General features: G+C 35.3%; 1 long non-coding RNA gene across 2 annotated transcripts in view; it reads right to left on the bottom strand.

Annotated features, from left to right (window-relative positions):
• Positions 1 to 15,277, bottom strand: part of LOC135208240 (uncharacterized) — a 154,256-nt gene extending 138,979 nt beyond the window's left edge. For both annotated transcript variants that reach the window (XR_010313135.1, XR_010313134.1), the window contains exons 1-2: positions 15,148 to 15,277; positions 11,950 to 12,039 (exon numbers count right to left, since the gene is read on the bottom strand). This is a non-coding gene — a long non-coding RNA (uncharacterized LOC135208240). The remainder of the gene's footprint in view (positions 1 to 11,949; positions 12,040 to 15,147) is intronic.
• Positions 15,278 to 15,762: the final 485 nt, after the last annotated feature.

A 15,762-nucleotide genomic window follows, 5' to 3' on the forward strand; every position in this document is an offset into this window, starting at 1 on the left:
CTCCAACCTTTCTGGATACAAAGGGCATCAGAGAAATTCCGCACAGGAAAATATACTGTATTTTACATTGTATAATGTAAGTAACCTCCTTATTTCCAGCTGATCGTGCCATTCAACCTCGTGCACTATAAAAACAAAGCCTTTGATAGGATTCTGCAGCATTGAGAACGGAGTTGAATATCCAATTTATGCAAAAAAAAAAATTAGAAAGTGCAATAACTATCTTGCTAATATTAAGCACAGTTAACTCGGAATAAGATTTGAGGAACTATTGTACCCTGTGCGCTTGCCCTATTATGCTGCATTGAAAACAAAGGTAAATATACAATTTATCCCCAGATAATATGAAAGATAGAAATAAATAAATATCAAGTAAATACAGCACACAGATGACTTAGAATAAGGACCGTTAGTGAATGTAATGAACACTGTACACTTGTCCTAAATGTCCTAAATGTGAGTGTCTGTGAAAAAGCAGTTAAATATCCATCTTATGAAAAAAAGTAGTAAATAAATACGTAAAAACTTTGCAAATACTGCGCACAGATGAACCTGGGACAAAGAACCTCAGAGAAAGTCATAAATACCCATTTGATCAAAAACATATGTTGAAAAAATAAGTATAGAACTTGCTTGACCTGAGACAAGGAACTTTATAGAAAGTAGTGCACACTTGTCCTAAATGTGAATGTCGGTGTGTGGTGTATTTGTCTTAATTGTCCAATTCCGATGAAAACTAACGCCAAAAGTCCTGGAGGTCAGGTCACAACACCTTTCACTGGCCCAACGTAAAAGGCTTTGGCGATCATGCAAATGCCTCTCCTCTCTCAGTACAGTCCAGAGTACATGTAAATTAAAGCAATGTGTTCTTCAGTCGAGGTGATAAGACTTGGCAATAATAATAGCACCGGTATTATTAATGGCGGTAGCAGTAATGGCAAAGAAGGCTGTGGCATCTACATCATCGACACTGATTGATTGTAGGTATTTGGCGTTACGATCACTTGGGGCCTCTTTAGCTATTACTTTTACTTCTGTAAAGGAAACATGAACGCAACGATATGTCAATTTTAATTTTGTTTCCTTAGATCAGCATTAAATATTTTCAATTCATTGTATTAAATCAGTAGCAACACTATAGGAAAATTTTGTTTCTTTAAATCAGGATTAAATATGATTATCCTTGTATATTTTCAATTTATTGCAATAAATCAGTAATAATACTATATAGCAACTTTCATTATGTTTCTTTGAATCTGGAATAAATATGATTCATCCCCCGTAAAATTTTTATTTATTGTAATAAATCAGTAAAAACTATATGACTAATATAATTTTGTTTCTTTAAATCAAAGTTAATCTGATTATCATTGTACATTTTCAATTCACTGCAATAAATCTGTAAAACATTATATGACAATCTTAATTTTGTCTCTTTAAATCAGGATTAAATCTGATTACTCTGTACAGTTTCCAGTTTATTGCGATAAATCAATAATAAAACTTTATTGCAATTAGAATTTTATTTCTTTAAATCAGGATTAAATCTGGTCATCCTTTTATTTACATTTTCAATTCACTGCAATAAATCCGTAAGGGACTATAAGGCAAATTTTTTAAAATCAGTTTTTAATATATTACAATAATTTAGTAATAAAACTATATGGCAACTTTAATTTTGTTTATTTAAATCAGAAGAAAATATGACTATCCCTGTATATTTTCAACTTATTGCAATAAATCAATAACCGGTCTATAAACGAATTTCAATCCAATGCAAGACGTGAACCAACAAAGATACAATCTGCTCATGTTAAAATAATTTGTTAATGCCACCTCTGGTAGAGTTTCGCCGAAGCACTGGAAAGTTCAAGATAGGAAATTATTCAGAAATGCATGGAAAAAAAAAGATGAATAATAATTTCCGTTTTGCAACTTTCCACTTGACGTGATGAATGATCCGAGTTGCTTATCTGATAAATATCGTTGCAGAGACAAAATTTCAAGTTCACCTTGTAGTGTGAAGAGACGTTGAATTAAAGGACTTTCCTTTATATTTATCGCAAAGATATAACAAAATTTAAATTTTGTTATATCTTTGTAAAAAGCGTTAAGAACTTTTTTTTTATATATGTTTAACTCAACAATCTCTTTCAACACTTCCCATATACATAACTATAGTTAACCGATTCTAAAAGGTTCTAAAAATCTTATTTATATAATCTACTGAAAAACAATCATTACGCATAAAAACGAAATCGTTTGAATTAAAGACTACATCTTAAAGCTTCTATTCCTTATAATGTTCTTCAAAATATACGAACAACCACCGTGTTACGATCATTTATAATTAATAGAACGGAAGTACTGATTCGAATATTTGGTCATTTGCCATATTCCTTCACATTCTCATGAAGAATAAGCAGACAGGACTGCACTGGGATTTGAATAAATCGTTACGCAAGGAGATATATAAACGTAAGAAAAGATATCAAGCAAAACCTTGGAACTACAGGGCTTGGGTGAGATTTAGTCTACAGAAAAAATAATGAAATGGGTAAAATTTACAGAATAACAACTCTCTCTTAACCAAGTGTAGCTCAGATGGTCAGAAAAGAAATTCCACCTGTTGAATTATTCCCATTATTTTCTATTTTCGTAATATTAGTTCGCGTTCAACCCCATAACAGGAAATTATCAAAGGGCCAGTATCATCATTTTTATACGCTTAGAAAAACTCCTTAAAGAGCATTACCAAAGGTAATCTCTTTCAGCTTACCTTGGGTAAGGCTCTCTTAATTAAAATCATCAAGGAGCTGGTAAACAGTTTCGTTAAAACCAAGACTTTTCTGGTAAACTTTGTTCATGGCATTTTAGATAGACACTTTCTTATGAATTGTCAAGGAAACTATTAACCATTATTCGGGTGATTAACCTAAACAAAAATGGTTAAACACAATGGAAAGTTTTGCAAATAACAAATAAACGGAAATTGAATTATGAAGAACGCCTCAAAACCTGCAGCTTATTGCAAATCACTCTCTATCCACATGGAAGCGTTCATTATCTCCCCCAAAAGGACAAATTTTGGGAATTCTTACTTGTTTGTGTTTGTTACAGAAGAGAAGATTATTTGAAGCTTTACGTAAATTTGATTACTGGGGGGCCTAGCGAATGAAAGAAAAAAAAATTGGGGAGGGAAGGGGGTGTGCCAATTTAGGATCTGGGAAGAAGGGTAAGAGAATGAAGAAGGAGGGACATTTTAGGGCTTGACTATTCAGCCATATTCCAAATGTTCGAGTCTCAATGAGCCGAAAGCCTAAAGCCTCGCTCATGTTGAACTGAGGAAGCTCATGTGTCCTCCCAACCTGTAAGATTACGTTTGGGTCTCAACGTTGGTGGATGTAAACGTTTTCTCAGGTTTTCTTTCTTTATTCATTATGATTATTTATTGTTCTGATGTTATTTGAGATGGAACACGGTACATGGCATAATCTTAATATTCTGGAGGACTAAGTTTCAAGAACATGGAGAAGTAACCCATAGAAAGACTAATAATAATAATAATAATAATAATAATAATAATAATAATAATAATAATAATAATAATAATAATAATAATAATAATAATCTCCAAAACTTCTTGAGGCATGTCAAGTCTGTTTTCCCGCATTCTTACATTAGAAACTATTCCTCTCAGCAAAATCTACTCTTGCTAGTCTCTCTTTTCACCTAATTACTAATTTATCTGTGTCTGCGCGTTCAAGTTAATGAAGTCTGATTGCATAAATTAACTACAGGATCACAAACGACGAAAGGCAGAATAATTCTACTGTTAATTAGTCGTTACACTGTCAATAGATGCCTCATTTGCTGAGATGGGCGAAAGACTCAAACCATTAAACTGTGAAACTTGCTTTACTAGAGCAGGTCGGATGATTGTGTAAATAAACGGTAAAAATTGGCAATAGGTGGCACTGAATATTAAGTAAAACTTATAAGCACACATACGCACAGATATAATTAAAGACGCCGACCCGAAGCTGGGGAATGAATTTGATAACGTTATGAAAAGATCACTTATCACCAGCTTTCAGTCCTCAAGCATTCATTTTAAATGATTTCAAACTCCTGGATGTTCCTGTCCGTTTAAGGTAGAAAGACATTCTTTAAACCGTAAATTTAAAAAAAATTGAATTAAAAACTATCAAAGTATATCCTCAGTAAAGTGGAATATTGCTTCCTATCTAACATTTCCATAAATCAGAAGAAACGCCAATATATTTTCTAATCACTGGAGTTCTGAAGACACATTTTGTATTAGTTTCCAAAATCCTTCTCAAGCTGCTCCGAAGACTGCACAGACATTAACAACAATTCTGCTCGAGTCTCTTCATTAATCTTTCTTTATTAGACGAATGAATCTCTTAAATCTCTTAAACTCGCTTTTAAGTAATGATAATTGTCACTCATAAAGTTGCTGACTTTATAAGACCACTATATCATTTATTAGAAAAGGTACGTGGGAGGTCAACGAGTTATTTTCCGTCATCCAGTGCACCTGTGACCTTAATCCATGCGGCGATTAACTGAAGAGCGAAGAGCAAAGTACCTAAAGCTTTGTAGCAACCATAATTGCTTTTGATCAGAGGCAAATTAGTAAAATTACCTTACACTTAAGAGACGATAAGGAATATTCAAATTACCTGATTTAAATATTTTTTATTTTACTCTACATCGTTTTCTTAACTTATATTCGGATCATTTGAGTCCACAAGTTATTAGTGTTTGCGATATAGTAATGTATCTTAACATTAGACAACTTACAGATCACTAAAAAAACAATGTAGTGTTTAATCTTGTTATTGTTTAGTTTAGAATAAAATTCTACCTAAATATTTGGAGCTGGGCATATGCTAGGCAAGTTACTGACGCTTGCATAAACATGTCAAATATAAAAGAAACAACTTTTTTTTTTACATTTTGTAGTAATAGCGAATGAAATAACGGAAGGAAACCTTAAAAATTAAATGGTGAAATAGAATCTAGATACATCACTTCATTGAGATTAAAAGAATTCTACCCAGCCTTTTAAGCAGGTAAGGATTATTCATAGTAACAAAGATGTTACCATTTTCATTTGTAAATCGATTTGAAAACACTAGAGACAGATCGGTAAGTTGATGATGCCTCCATACTACAGTGAAAGATGCTAAAAACACGCGTCGGTTATTTAGGCATATCACATACAAGTTGAAAACAAGTCGTCGACCGCAAGTGGAGAACAAATCTTTGCCACTTGCTGGACATGAAGCACTTGCATGGATCACCTATAAGTCGGTAACTTCTTTGCGACTTGTTTGTAATGTGTGTGCTATAAGTTGCCAACATGTGTTTGTAACATGTTTCACTGTAGTGTGGACGCACCCTTGCAAGACGGACTACAGACTCTATTGGCGATTTTGCAGCATATAGTAAAGAAAACACGAAAAACTCCTCTTACACCGTGTAGTGTATTGGAATATCTTCTACCAGTTTTTTTGCGTCTTCAAATCAATTCTGATTAAGGATATTCTCTCTCTCTCTCTCTCTCGCATCTAAATAAAAAAAAACAGCTGTTACTCTCACCATCTGCTTTCTTGTTCATTTTGCAATTCTTCGTTTATTCGTAATGAATACTATTCAAAACAAGAGACCGAAAACTTCATTTTAAGCATGCGGAGGAAGTTCAATCATTTGCAAATTCAAATTCAAGTTCAAAACAAGATACCTTGGACAAGAGTGGCATTGTTTTCTTAAAAAAATAAATCAATCAATAAACTAATGCAAGCACCTACAAACAAAACAGTTACCAAAACAAAGCAATATTTGCATACAAGTCAGACAGCTAAGGTGGTGGAGCGAGATAATTATCTTCTGGGAAACTGAAGGGAAACATAGGTACTGGGGCAGAGAATGTCTCTTCTATAGTCTCACAAGTTCTGTGTACTTGTGTGTGTGTGTGTGGTGTGTTCGTAATTTATAATAATCCATATGACCTTAACCTCCATTTCATTGACTTGGGAATGTACGAACAAGGACTATTGTACTCATTCTGAAAATTAAAATCTATCCTTTATCAGAGTCAAATATAGCCTCCAACATTGGGTCACTAACCACCTGACGTGAATTTTGTATTAATTACAAGACATAAATTTATTACGGTATCGGAGGTCATTTGCTACGGAATCATAGGTAGTTTGTATGCACCATCAGAGGGGTCTCCTGAGGTAAAGTCTATTTTGTCTTGATAAGAATTAAAGGCCTTCAGTTTGTCCTTTATAAAAAAAATTACATGAGACGGTTCTTGCACATACCTTGGTTAACCACAATGGACTAAACAGTTTTTCTTAGTTTACGTAATGTATAATTATGATAATCTTGTCTATAATACATTATACCTGTCAATTAGCATTCGACACAGGTATACAAGTGAAGAAGTAGCCAAATCATTGCTTAGCATGTATTGAATGCTGCCTGTAATCGCTAATTAGGGTGTTTTAAAAAGATCCAGAGAAAATTAGCACCTTTGCCAATCATGGGACACTTTGTCTGGGTTCAAAACGAAAGATATATAAATTATGATTTTATTCTAGACTGCGGTTTGATCAAACGAGGGATTTCTGTTATTTAAACAGGTGGGGTATGTGGAAAATTTGTAAAAATCGTTGAAATCTCATTTGATTTCATAGAGTAAAGAAATAGCACAATTTATCTCTGATGGTGCATACAAACTACCTATGATTCCGTAGCAAATGACCTCTGATACCGTATACAAGTTCTCTCTCATTTACCTCTAATACCGTATACACGAATGCAATATACAAATCATCTCTGATGCCGTATACAAATTACCTCTGTTAACCGTGTACAAATTACATCTGATACCGTATACAAAGTAAATCTGAAACAGTAAAAAAATGATATCAAATACCATATACAAATTACGTCTAATGCCGTATGCAGATAACATCTAATACCTTTATACAACTGACCTCAGACATCGTTTAAAAACTACATCTAATACCGTATACAAATTACACCTGATACCTTATACAAATTACAATTAATAACGTATACAAATTACATCTGATACAGTACACAAATGTCAGACGTGACGGGAGGGGTGAGTGTCAGGAACTCGCCAGTGGTGATAAATCACTTGCCTCTCACATCTCCAAAGTCAAAAAAGGGATATATTTTGCACATCTCTCCTTCACCTCTGAAAGCATCTCGTGAAACTCCGTGGGTGGAAATCTTTCTCCTTGTCTATCAACGAGAAGACTGGCGTCCGTCATTGATATTCCCGCGGCATATCGTTAAGTAAAGTTCGCTTAAAAAAGAAAAAAGTGCTGACATCATCAAATTTGATTATATATTTTCCTCGCTTAGTACGGCATTAATTATTTGCCCCAACCTTGGAGGGCCGGGGGTTAAAATTGTGGACTCTGAAGTATTTTGGCTGTCGTTGACTTTTTTTGTTATTTGAATTGCGAGAATGAACTCGATTATGTAGCCAAATTAATCTTTTAATATTTCGCTAATTAAGATATAAAAAAACAAGATTCTGACACGCGCTGAATGATTCTGACATTACTACAATTTCCTACGCATCATCACCTCCGTCGTCGAATATACCCAGTTACAGGGTCTGCGTGCAATGGACTTCGGCAAACAAATGAAGATTGATAGACCTCAGGTGAAGGCATTCATCTTAGTGATGCTTCTCAGTAACCGCATCCGATAATGTTTCTCCGCTGTTATTATCGCCGAGCGGTCTGAAATTAGCGCTGCAAAACATGCAGTTCTTCTGAACCCAAACTACCTGTAGAGTTACTGTAGATCGAAAGTTGCCTATTTGCATGAAATTTGTCAATAATAATTTGTCGACAATTAGTTTCGTATCGTTGACGTTGATGAAATACTAATGCACATTATTTTTCAAGAAAAGAGTAGGGGGCTTGTTTTTCGTAAACCAGTGAGGAGGATAAGTACGGACATATTGCTCGCAAGCAGTTTATTTTACCCAATGTTTTACGTAAAATGTGCGGTTTTTTAACGTCATTTTTACAGTAAGCTTTGTAGAAACCTGGGTTTAGGCATTCCACAAGCTACAGTTACAAAGCAAAGGGTGCATCAGAGGATCAGAAGAATCATCTAAAATAAATAAGCAATATCTTTCTTGGGAAACTCCAGTTCTAATCTCTCGTCATTCATGCTAATGTTTAACGTAAACATTTACCAATATAATCTGCTTTTGACCCAAGGAAATATTTTCTAAGGTATATATTACACTTATAATGTACGCATATTTTTATTGATATTTTCCCTTACTCGAGGGAAACGACCAAGGTACAGATGAAAATATATCTAGGTATTTTCAAGATGGAAGATAATCTTTAATTCAACGGACGCAATGCATATTCTCTCTCTCTCTCTCTCTCTCTCTCTCTCTCTCTCTCTCTCTCTCTCTCTCTCTCTTCGGTAGGTCCTGTCTTAAATAAGACAAATGATGTCGACAGGGCAAGAGGTTTTACGAAGGATATGTTTGGTCTAGAGCCAAAAAGCAAGTGACCTCATGTCTTGTATGAAAGCCGTATTTAGTAGCCGAAGGGTAACACCTTCTGGATCCCCCACCAAACACCCCACCCTCTGTGAGTAGGTTTAGAAATTTTATATTTATTTATATATATATATATATATATATACATATATAATATATTATATATATATATATATATATGTGTGTGTGTGTGTGTGTGTGTGTGTGTGCGTGTGTGTTTGAAAATTTTACACACACACACGTATATATACATACTATATATATATATATATATATATATATATATATATAATATATATATATATATATATATATATATATATATATATAGTATTTAAAGTTGTTGTGTAATGCTTTTGCTACTTTTAAACTATGTACGTATACTATACACGTACATACATACATCCATATTCATAAATATGTGTATATATATATACATAATACATGTATACATAATTGTATGCACGTACTATGTATGTATGTATGTATGTGTGTATGTAGTGTAGGGCATAGCTGTTAAGTTAAAAATATTTTATGCAACAGATTTGATGAGTAATAAGCGAGATCAGAAAAACAGAAAAGCTACATGAAATAAAAAAAATTATTTCAGGGAAACCATAAATCTGAGCAGATGTCTGGTTGGAGGAAAAGAAAGGATGGCTATGCTAGGTGATGTGAATACAAAAGTATGTTTTGTTGTGAGGGCAAACCACCTGGAATTTGAAATTCATCTAATGAATTGAAAAGGAGGGACTGAAGGGCTAGTGAAAATATGATAAGGAAAGTGTATGACTGTTGCGAGTAAGACATTTGAAGCTTTGAATATTCCAAAGTACGTCTGAGAGAAGGATGACCGGGCACAAAATGTCAGTAAACTGATAGGTAAATTGACTGATGTAATTTCGATGACAGGATGCAATCAGATTTGCAACAGAATGGAACAGCTGAATGAAGGGTATAACTGAATAAATGGTTGAAGTCAATAAAATGACAAGAACATTGAAAAAGGTGATCAGACGAAACTCATCCATTAATGTCACCACTTATCGCAATCTTACCTGTTGACGTGTCATTAAAAAAACGCCTTAAGGTAACGATATCTGGTCTACACACGCACACAAACACACTTAAAGCAGCTCAACAACTTACTGCCATTTGTGTCCGTGTGTGCGTGCGTATGTGCATGTGTGTTTTTTTCCTGGCCAAGGCAAGAAAACAGACCAACAAGGCGATTTCCTGACCATGTGGCCACTTCTTGACATGTGATGCCTGCAAACCAGGGTGACCTGGGGTTGTGTTGAAACCCGCTTTCTAGACGAGTTATCGTGGGAACATTTCAGTTAAGTGGGTGCATTCGTTTGTATGTGTTACTCACTTACTCTGAACTGGGATAAGGACGGTACGTCCACTTCATAGTTCAGTCTCCCCTCTTAGAATATCTGGGCACTGAATCGGCATGAGGCTGCATTGAATTTTGAACGCTTCTCTTCAAAAATCTGGGTTTTGCACCAACATAAATGTGTGTCGTAAATTTTTCAATACTCGTATTTCTCATTAAAAATCTGGGTTTTGGACTAACATGAATATGTGCTGTTCGATTTTTAATATTTCTCTTGTGTGAATTGCACAATTTAAAAATGCAATGGCCGCATTGAATTCTGAATATTTTTAAAAAATCTGAGTTTTGGGCCAACATGAGTGTGTATTGCACATTTCGGAAAAGCAATGGATGCACTGAAGTTTGAATATCCCTTCAAAAATCTGGATTTTGGACCACCACATTTTAAGAATGCAACGGCTGCGCTGACCTTTGGATACTTTTCTTTAAAAATCTGGGTTTTGGACCAACATGAATGTATGATGCAAATTTTGAAAGTGCCTATTCAAAAATTATTTATATATTTCATTTTCATCGACACATAACAGCCGGCCAACTGAAGACATACAAACTTTGTGTTTTTTGTTCTCTATCACACGTCGTTAAATGGATGGCACGTGCCAATATTTTTGAAAAGTTAAAACCACAATGAAAATGGTGTTTCCGGAGGTCACCTAAAGTAGATTCATACAAAGGACTTGAAAGAAATGAAATGCGAGGTTTTCCAAGAAAGGACATGTTAACACCTTTATCTAATAAGGACAATTGTGGAATTACAACTCTCACCTTGTAAATGGTGATTTCAATTTTATTTTCCCAGTCATGAAAAATGTTTTTCGGGATTCTGGGAGAAACATCTCGATCAGTGAAAGCTCTGAAGAGAAAATACTAACTAATAGCGTTACGGAAGTGAGATAAGATATACTAAATCAGGACACATGTCAAATATTGCTATATATATGCGTCTCAGTGTTTACAATAGAAAAATACGTAAAATGTTTCGATACTCTAACCTTGGACACTCGTTTTAGTGTTTTCTAAACATGAATAATAACCACGCATAGATTATCTAGACGGAAGGGAAGTGTGGTAAGGCCAAAGAGCAAGAACAGAGGATGAGTTAATCTTGAAAAAAAAAAAAAAAAAAAAATAAATAAATAAATAAGAGCAGTTTCTGAGCTCACTTCAACCAGATCTAATTGTTAGTGTGTGACTGGGAAAATTGGACCTCATCAATCATGTCTAGCTACAATAATAAGCATTCCAAAACTGGAATAGAAGGTATTGGGGGTAGATTTCACGATGCATTAGACAGATATGTTAATTTTTATCCTAAGCAGTGCATGTTAGTAACGCATGCATAATGTACACATTCAGTCTTATGCACGTTTATTTTATATCTTAGACAGTATATGTTAGCAACAAATGTATATTGTATTTAAGCTAAAATCTAGCATAAATGGTTTGTATCCTATAAACTCAGCATGATTGTTGCATTTTCATCTTAATTCTCGGAATTTCTTTTACTGGGAAACCTCGGTAAAATTTATGTTAGCCTTAAACCTGCGTGAGGTTATCGTTCTTTAACCTATAAATTCGGCAAAATGGTTGCTTTTCAGTCTATCAACTTGGAAAATTTTTTGTTATTCGCCCCCAAAAACTCGGCAAAACTGGTGTCAACCTAAGAACTCGGTAAAGTTATTACTCTTTAACCTATTAACTTGGCAAAATTGTTGCCTTTCGTATAACAACTAGCAAAAATTGTGGCTTTTCGATCTTTCAGCTCGCCAAAATTGTTGATTTTCAACCACAAAACTCAGCCAAACCGTTGTTTTTAACCCAAATACTGCAAAAACTGTTGTTTTCTGCTGGAAAGAAACCGAAACTAAACACTCCACAGAGATGGGACTAACTCGTTTGTAACTTTTTTCCCTGAAAATGAAAATTTAAAACCAAATTTCATTCTTACCCGCATACTGGAAAGCAGCTCACCCTTGTTTGTCTACTTTGAGAATACTGGGCATAAATTCCTCCTACTTGCTCGTGTGCTATCTTGGTTCTGCAACGAAAAGAAACGTGTTTATTATATTTAGCCTAGTTTATTATTATCATTATTATCAACTATGCTACAACTTTAGCAGGAAAAAACCCACAGCATGTATATCGTAAGTCTAAAGCGAAAACTAAACTAATGAGAAATAACATAAAAACAAATAAGATAAGACAAATAAACTGTAAAACAAGACTCATTTGAGACTGCCTTTTTATATTAAGGAAAATTAGAAGTCTGCAGATACCCATATGTGTTTAGCACATGGGCCGATTACATTCCAAAGTCAAAGAAAAGACCTTGTAACTGTAACGGTTTACTACTATATTCAAAATACCTTTACATTTATTTACTGAAATTAGTAAACTCAAAAAGAAAAAACGATTTAGCAATTTTTATTTTTAAAGTAAACTCTCTCTCTCTCTCTCTCACTCACTAACTGCTTGTGTGCAAGTTAAACCGAGCTAACGCAGGCGCACTCACAATCGTGTATATGTGTGTACAAACACATACTTAACATATCCACACAAGGATACATATTTCGTTAAGTTATTTACTGCTATAAAATCTTCAATTATATAACAAACGTTTCCACTGCTTAATGTCAATGAAATACGAAATATGACTGCAATGTTTCCATAGGCCTATATACAGGGCGAAATACAAGTTTATGCAAATATTCCGGGAAACGAAAGAAAAAGTAATTCTCTTTGGAATATTGAATTTAGGCCAATGACCAAGCACTGGGACCCATGTGGTCATTCCGCACTGAAAGGGAAACTGAGAGTAGAAAGGTTTGAAAGATGTATACCAGGAAGAAAATATCTCACTTGGACTATGAAACAATTGTTAGTAGACGGTGGATAGCAAAAAGGAAGCAAGATAATATGAAAAGGAACAGTAAAAGGAATGAAAGGGTTTGCAGCTATGTGCCAAAGGGACGCTGCAAAGAACCTTAAGTAATGCCTTCAGTGCACCGCGTGAGGTCCACTGACGGCACTACTTTCCTACGAGGCATACTTGTTTGTTTGAATGGTGTTTTTACGTTGCATGGAACCAGTGGTTATTCAGCAACGGGACCAACGGCTTTACGTGACTTCCGCACCACGTCGAGAGTGAACTTCTATCACCAGAAATACACATCTCTCACTCCTCAATGGAATGGCCAAGAATCGAACCCGCGATCACCAAGGTGGGACGCAAACACCATACCAACTACGCCACTGAGGCGCTATCACTACGAGGCATACTGCTCTCAGACAAGTGGGATGGTGTACAGGATGTCTGATCTGTTGTTCACTTGTCACACTCAACCAGAAGCCTCAACATTCTCACTTTTCCGAAAGCAAAGCTAAGTGAGTGTGTGCAGATTATATATTTCAAATTCCTGATTCATTTTGAGAACAAGAAACCGGAGACAATGCCTTGCAGTATCAGTAATGCGAAATATGCGGATATGATGTTTATTTGCGGTTTTTGTAATGGGAGCGCGCATGAGTACAAAAGAATGTATCCAAACAGATCTCCTTGAGTATAAGAACATTCTACTCTATTTTCAACATCTTCGTGAGAATGAACATAGGTGGGCAAATGAAAATCCTCGCAAAAAGGTAGAATGTAATTTCCAACATAGACTTTCAGGTAATGTCTGAGGTGGTCTTATTCAATAGACACCGATCAAATGTATAATATGTATCATTAAAAATCTCTATCTCCATCGAAAGTCTTCATCAGATATCAATCGGAGGAAAACGCGTCTGTGAAAACGGTTTCATCTCCATAAATAAAAAAGAAAATAAAAACAGGAATATTATTCATAACATATTTCCTTCTTTCCTGTAAAAGGTAGCCTATCCATACAGTAATCAATAGAGGTAAAAAAAAAAAAGTGTGTGTGTGTGGGGGGGGGGGGGGGGGGGGGGGGCGAATAACCGACATTATTCACATGACAGCATTCTTCCTCCCCGCTTTCCCTTGTCATCATGACTACTATCAATTATCACTCACTAGCCCAGACGTAGACCTTGCCCCGATTCCTGTTTCAACCGTTCCATGATGAGGCAGGACAGAACGCACTAGGATTTGACGATCGCAAATGAATGTTGCCAAGGGTCATTTACAACACTTTCTTGATACGGCTACCATACGGTACCGCTGTAAGCTAATCATTAAAATGGGATTACATGAAGTCTGTTCACAGCTGATTTACTAGTTGAAGGGAATGTTACATCGTTCAATATCATGCTTAAAACACTAGCAATCCATTCCCTTCCCCACAAACCAGCCCCCTCTGACCTCCCATGAACAACCTGGCTCTCTTGTCAGGTGTCAATGGTGAACTGTTATTTTAAAATTTCATCTCACTGACCAACGAAACCTTGAAATACAAATGTGTATAGAACATTTTTGCTCATAATGACTTTAACCTTTCATTTCCCAAAATACTATGTGCATGAACTCGTGTTACACCCTGTACATAGCGTCCTCACGTTATACGTGTCTTGACACGTTCATTGGTCAAGTCTACGAGGTTTCGTTTAGCTGGAAACCTTAGGAAACCAGTATAGTGTTTTCAGATGAGTAATGACAGAAAAAAATAACTAAGTATGTATTCAAATGCCTTACAAAATTGTTGTTTCCAGTCACTGAGCAACTGGGGGTAGCAAGTGGCCAAGCCATCACTTTAAGCCTAGGCCTAAGACTCAGTTCAGTGACAAATCTCAAATCAGAAATACTTAAACTTATTTATCATTTGGTGTGTTAATGTCCTCCTGGCCGGGTTCCATAACGACAAATCATTTCCAGACATTAGGCTTAGGCCTAGTAGTGCCAGTAACTTCTTGCACTACTAACGCTTACACTTATGAATGCGTTTTGAAGGAAGTGCCTTGATTTTGTACGTTATAGTCTTATATATTTGGACCAAATACTTAATATTTATAGTCTTTCAATATAATTACAAAACTGCAGCAAAACAAAATAATGGCTGCTGATAAACACGTCCAAGCTCAGTTGGTTTGGTGAACAAGCTCCTGTTGAGTGCTCATTCTTAAGTACAATGTAAATATTCCAGGTACATGACAAATTAATAAACATATAAAAGTACATAAGTGTTACCTGCTTTCAATATGAGAAGCGTGTCAAAACAATCTAGGCGATGAAAAGGTAAGAAGACCATAGGCTTCAGAAGATGGCACCGATGACACATTATCACTTCACACATTTCAACATCACTGCTCCCGAGTCCGACTTTCTAATAGTTTCTATGCTACGTGGTAGAAGTGTGTTGTGTCTCGTAGTAAGTAATAGTTCTTTTTCTTTTCTATTGTTATTTTTTGCTATTTAAGAAAACTTTGACAGTTATTGCTAGAATTTGCTAACGTAATTTGAGAAGAAATGGGAACGTTATAAATATAGATAAGAGAGGAGAATAGGGAGAAGGCTTGTGAAGTAGACAAGCTCGATTTTATAGTTTAGTGGAGCTGACAGGCTCGATTTTAGAGTATTGTTTCGATTGACTGGTTATGTGAAAAGAATAGCGGAAGACAGGTTTGTAGAAATAATGATAAATAGGAAGCGTAAAGAGTTAAGATGAAAGGAAGACCTAGAATGTGTTTGGGATCTGCGAGATAGATGTGACTGGGAATTATTCTGCGTATGATTTCATCAACCATTCTACAAAACATGTAAGAACGTGGTGTTCATGAGGGTGTGCGTGCGTGCATGTGTCCG

Source organism: Macrobrachium nipponense, chromosome 35 (genome assembly GCF_015104395.2).
Source record: "Macrobrachium nipponense isolate FS-2020 chromosome 35, ASM1510439v2, whole genome shotgun sequence".
Classification (NCBI taxonomy): domain Eukaryota; kingdom Metazoa; phylum Arthropoda; class Malacostraca; order Decapoda; family Palaemonidae; genus Macrobrachium; species Macrobrachium nipponense.